General features: G+C 47.1%; 1 protein-coding gene across 3 annotated transcripts in view; it reads right to left on the reverse strand.

The window, feature by feature from the left end:
- The window catches only part of Nfyc (nuclear transcription factor Y subunit gamma), a 73,865-nt gene extending 68,451 nt beyond the window's left edge, over window positions 1-5,414 (reverse strand). For 2 of the 3 annotated variants that reach the window (XM_006987256.4, XM_006987252.4), the window contains exon 1: window positions 5,279-5,414. The gene's annotated coding sequence lies outside the window, so the exon portion shown is untranslated. Of the gene's footprint in view, window positions 1-1,413; window positions 2,592-5,278 lie in introns of those variants that run through there. The other variant, XM_076564970.1, reaches the window with a different exon arrangement.
- Between the last annotated feature and the right edge of the window lie 586 nt (window positions 5,415-6,000).

A 6,000-nucleotide genomic window follows, 5' to 3' on the forward strand; every position in this document is an offset into this window, starting at 1 on the left:
AACAAAATATTCTGCCTTCCAGATTACTGTCAGCCAAGCACACTCTGCTTCCTAAACTGTCCATTTCATAATGAACAAGTTCTATGGTACTAAGCCCTCTTGGGAAAGTAGTGATTTTTAAGACAGAAGTGACAGATATTCAACTGTGGAAATGGTATATACCTCATTAACCCTCGTTCTTTTTTGTTGTTTATTTTTCAAGACAGGGTTTCTCTGTGTAATTTCGGTGCCTGTCCTGGATCTCACTCTGCAGACCAGGCTGGCCTCCAATTTACAGAAATCCGCCTGGTTCTGCCTCCAAGTGCTGGGATTAAAGGCGTGCACCACCATTGCCTGGCACCCCTCGTTCTTTTAAAATGGACATATCATATGCATTCTTATCACTGAGCGAAGAATTTCACTTTATATAGCTACCTGGACAATTTGCAGCTTGAGTCTAGGTAGGGATTGGGGCAGTTAGGTACCATGAACAGCTTTAGAGACACATAGCTTTCCATCAATGGCATGATATAAAACATTCTATATGGCTGGGCAGTGGTGGCGCACACCTTTGATGCCAGCACTCAGGAGGCAGAGGAAGGCAAATCTTTGAGAGTTCAAGGCCAGCAAGAATGAGTTCCAGGACAGCCAGAGCTATTTATTATACTGAGAAATCCTGTCTTGAAAAACAAAAAACCAAAACAAAAACACTGTATATGTAGTATAATTTCCTGGGTCATTTCACTTCTTCTCTTATTGAAACACTGTTCAAGATCACTATTTATGGTTCATACTCAGAGCAATCCTTGAATCGTACATACTATTGATTTTAAACAGACAGTATAGCTTAAATAGGACAACTTTAAGTACCTTAGACTTTGAAACTTCAAACCTTTAGTTTAAAGCTATTCTAGGAACACTCAAGTGCAGAAAAGGTAGTCTGAAGTCACCTCTCTAAACTACATCTGAAGGTTATCTATCCATTACAAAGTTCTCTCTGCAGATAGGGAGCATGAGCCCACCCTGGACTGGAGATGACTACGAGTGCTTCTCAGACTTCTCAACACATCACTGTTGAGAAACATGAAAGGTGGAAGAGTGCAAACAAATCTTGCAACCTGACAAAAGGTCTTAAAGGCAGGCAGATTTTTTCCCCCCACAATGTTATCTTCTGCAACACACAAACCAAAATCCAACTTCAACTAAAATTTTCTACACTAGGGAAACTTTAAAAAAAATAATTACTATAAATCTCTGTATGGAATACTGGTTGTTCTAACTTTAAAAAATTGCTTCTAGCAAATAGGAAAAGCTTTTCATTCCACCACCATCTTTACCTGGCTGCAACTGGAAGTTAACAGAAGCTATCAAAAGACACTATTCCCTGAAACAAATTACCCAACCACTTTGAGCATGTACAAGTTTAAGACTGACCTCACACTGGCCCATGGAAAATCAGCCTCTAAGCCACAACAGTCCAAATGATTGAGGTTTCTCTTTTCTATCAGTGGTTGCTCCCCCATGTGGAATCCTACTGCACACAAAAGAGGAGAGAACTATAAAAGACCTCCTTGTCGAGAAAGCTCTAACTGGATGTCAGTTAGAATGGCACATTTTATGCCGTTCCAAAAAGAAAATAATGAGTTCTCTCATTTATTAAGGTCCACAGTGTTATCTTCTCATGCTATTATACTCATTTCTTGTAATTACTACTTTACAAAGGAAAAATCTAAAACTCAGACAAGACTATACCCCAGCACCAAGTAGAGGCTGGAGAAACTGCAGCAACACAAATCTTTCCTAGTCCAACATCAGCTGCTAGAGCACTCCTTCACAGGCACTTTGGGGTCAAAGACGGACTCCATTTCCTCCGGCAGTTAATCCACTGAAAATATGCTGGGTGCTTTGAGTGTCTGCAGGGAAAATACTAAAATGAGCTGTATGTTAATCTTCCTAATATCCCAGTTCATGCATGAGAACCTGAGTAAACAAAAGAGTGACTATAAGACATTACATAACTCACAACCAGTTTCCTCTGAAACAAGTAGAAATGAAAGGAACAACTTTGCTAGCTAAGGAATGTCCTTAAACTGTAATATCAGAGGCTGGAATAAAATTCAAGGTCATTTATGACCCTAAGTATGTCCTCTGCCATTCTCCTTCCAATGAATGAGGTAAACTTGAACTTATTACTTGAAGTCACCACTGGAATCATGTGGTAGTACACTTTCCTGGCATGTGACTCTGGGCACTGTACCAAAGGGGTTAAAGAAAAAGTCAAAATATATCCTGTAGACTACATATTCAAAAGGCCAGGACAAGAGGATCCCAAGTTAGAAGCTAGCTTGAGCTACACAGGAAGATCATGCCTTTATTTTTATTTCATTTTATTAATTAATTAATCTAGAGACAGAGTCTCATATATCTCAGTCTGGCCTCAAACTACTGAACCTTCCTTCTCTACCTCCTGGGTGCTGGGATTACAACTATTAGATGCTAGTATCAAATCCAGGGCTTACTGCATGCTAGACTCATACTCTACCAACTGGGCCACATCACCAGCCCAAGAACCAAGGTTTGTCTCTACCAGTAAGACACTGCTTTCCATGGTGAGGCAATGCTGTCCAGTGAAACGAAGTCACCTATCCAGTGACTGAGGATAGACAAGGCTTGTCTTTACAAAGCTAAGCGACTTTGAAAAGTTTCTCTCACTCTTTAGGACCTCAACACAAAGAACATGCTTAAAAACAGCTGCAGATAAAACTTTCTGATAAAGGGCAAGTGTTTCTTTTCCGTAACAAGGTATCTATGGTACCAAGGCAATACTGACTTTAAAAATAAAGGCTCTTGCCCTGTGGTAGGTCTTTAATCCCAGCACTTGGGAGGCAGAAGCAGGAGGATCTCTGAGTTCCAGGCCTGCCAGGGCTACACAGAGAAACCCAGTCTCAAAAAAAAAAAAAAAAACACCAAATAAATAAGGGCTACAGCTGGTCACAGTGACACCTACCTTTAATCCCAGCATTCAAGAGGTCAATCTCTATGAGTTCTAGGCTAGACTGCTCTACCCTATCTCAAAAATAAAAATAAAGCCAGGCAGTGATGACACACGCCTTTAATCCCAGCACTTGGGAGGCAGAGACAGGCGGATCTCTGTGAGTTCAAGGCCAGCCTGGGCTACAGAGTGAGTTCCAGGACAGGCTACACAGAAAAACCATCTCGAAACACCAAAAAAATAAAAATAAAAAATAAAAGAATAAAAATAAAATATAAAATAAGCTCCAGGCTGGCAAAGCCTGAAGACTGGAATGCAACACATGGATTTCACACGGTAGAAGGAGAGAACATACACCTACAAACTGTCCTCTGACCTCAAACATTCGATGGCTCACAGCCAAATATACACAATAAATAAATTAAAATGCAATAAAATTTTCAAAATATAAAATAAGAGCTCCAAGCCGGGCGGTGGTGGCGCACGCCTTTAATCCCAGCACTCGGGAGGCAGAGCCAGACGGATCTCTGTGAGTTCGAGGTCAGCCTGGGCTACCTAGTGAGTTCCACGAAAGGCACAAAGCTACACAGAGAAACCCTGTCTCGAAAAAAGCAAAAAAAAAAAAAAAAAAAAAAAAAAATAAGAGCTCCAAGATACAAGTATGGGAGGGCCTTCTGGATAATCTCATCAGTTAGGAGGTGGAGTCAGGAGAATCGGGAGTGACAAGAATCAGCTACACATCGAGTTCAAGGGTAGCCTGGACTACATGAGAAAGGGAAAGAAAGAAGAGGGAAGGAGAGAGAACAGAAAGGAGGAGGAGGAGGAGGAGGAGGAGGAGGAGGAGGAGGAGGAGCTCTAGAGTGTAGGAATTGAGAATTACAGACCTGTGCCTGGATCTGGACTAGCTGCAAACCTAAGTAAACTTCTAGTGGTTTCGTTTTGCTTTTAGAGAGCCTCATCATATCGTATAGGCTGACCTCAAATTCCTGGGCTCCAGCAACCCTCCCACCTTAGCCTGCCCGCTGGGACTCCAGTAACACCAAACCAGGGGCAGTGCACCTGGCTCCAGCAATGGACTAAACTGTTCAGAGAACGAGAATAGCACTGCTATTATTTTTGTGACATAAAATTCACATATAACCCAGCTAGCACAATACACGGTAGTAGTAGCTCTGTTATTCCTGAGTTTAATTCACCGACTACCGTGATTCAGTACCTCCGAACTGAAGGTAAAAAGATCAATTTTAGGGATGGGGGTGTAGCTCAGCTGGTAGCGTTTCTCTATCATGCACAAAGCCCTGACCCTGTGTTCTTCTAAGGGCAGGAAAATCTCATATGAAACATTTCAAAACTAGCACGATCCCAAACCCTGTAATCCCTAACTTCCCAACTATGCAAATACCATCTAGAGCCTACTTAATGCAATGCTGAATTGGTCATTCAGTGTCTAAAACCTGACACACCTGTCCAATGGGATCCCTCTTTCTGTTTACCTGTTTCTCACACCCCATGCCAGAACCCAGAATGGACTCCGGGGCTCCACCCAAATCCTCCGGGTTTCAAAACCTGAATTCTACGCAAAATCCTTAGTCTGACTCTGTGTGTTTTTGGTTCTCAGGCCCTCTACTCCCAAACCACGCACTCAGACTTCTATTCGGGGTCATTCCCAAGCTGGTTCACGCTCCACGTCTAGCACCCCTGGATCTAGAAGACCCTTCTTCTGTAACTCCTGTTCCGGTGTTTACAAACCAGGGGCTTGCACGCCCCCCATCTGGAGTTGGCTGAGTGCCTCTGGAACTAGGAGTGCCCCCCTTTTGCAGGCCATAAGCCAGGCTACCACTCTTTCTTTCTCCTTAGGGCCTCCGGCTTCGCCCCGGAATCTCCTCGCCACGCTGGCCTTAGAGGGATGGTCTCCCCGACCCCCGCAGCCTGAGCAGCCAGCTAGCATCCCGACAGCCGCCAATTCCTTCATCACCACCACCCCCAGGCCGGAGCCGGCGTGACCAATAAGGTGCCAGGTCCGCGGCCTCCCCGCCGCCGACCAATCACGAGCGAGCCCCCCCGCAGCCGCCTTCCGCCAATGGGAGAAAGCCCGCGGGCCCAGGCGCACGGACCCCGCGAGCGCAGCCGCGGCGACAGCGGCGGGCCCGGCGAAGGCACAACATGGCGGCGGCAGGCCCGACCGAAGTGCAGCGGCGGCCGCGGGGGAAAAGTGAGATCTCCGCCAGAGGCGGGAAGCGCCGCCCCCACGGCTGGCCGCCGCCGCCGCCCTCTCCACCCTCCTCGTCCAAGCTCCCATACACTCACAGGCCTCTGCTCCCGAGTCCAGCAAAAGAAGCAGCCGCCCCCGCGCTGCTGCGCCGTCGGGCAGTGCAGGGGCCCCGGGCGCGGTGGAGGGGAGGGGGAAGCGTGCGTCACGGAAAACGGAGCGCGCGCGGAGCGGGGGCGCAAACAAGATGGCGGCCACGCCGTTGTACCGTCTCTCTTCCCCCCCCCACCCCGTCCGCCCCTCCCCCTCGCTCTCGGCGCCTTGACTCTTAGCACCGCGTAGTGCGCAGCGGCTGAGCCGCCGGAGGTCTCGCGAGAATTGAGAAGGGCCGGCGGCGGGGCAAAACGGATCAGTGAGAGCGGAGGCTTCTCAGACCCCGCCCCCTTCCCGGGGCTCGGGAGGCGTTTCCTGGTGACCTCGGAGGACGGTCTGTTATTCCTGAAGCGCTCCGCTTTGATGTGCGTGCTTCTGGGTTTTTAGGAGATAGTTTTCCGTGCTTTGTCTTTAAAGGAAATGAATGGTGGGGGAAGAAGAACTTCGCCGGCAGTCCAAGTTTAGAAAGTCGCGGGGGCCAGCGAAATGGCTCCGCAAACCTGACAACCCGAGTTCGAGCTGTAGAACCCGTAGACCGGAAGAAGACTCCTGAAAGTTGTCCTCTGATCTTACCGGCGCCGCAGAGCGGGCTCATACACACGCACAATAATACAACTTAAAAAGCAGAACCGAAAAGGTGATGTGTTGCAGGAATCCTAAATGGTCT

The sequence above is a fragment of the Peromyscus maniculatus genome, chromosome 2 (genome assembly GCF_049852395.1).
Source record: "Peromyscus maniculatus bairdii isolate BWxNUB_F1_BW_parent chromosome 2, HU_Pman_BW_mat_3.1, whole genome shotgun sequence".
In the NCBI taxonomy this organism is placed as follows: domain Eukaryota; kingdom Metazoa; phylum Chordata; class Mammalia; order Rodentia; family Cricetidae; genus Peromyscus; species Peromyscus maniculatus.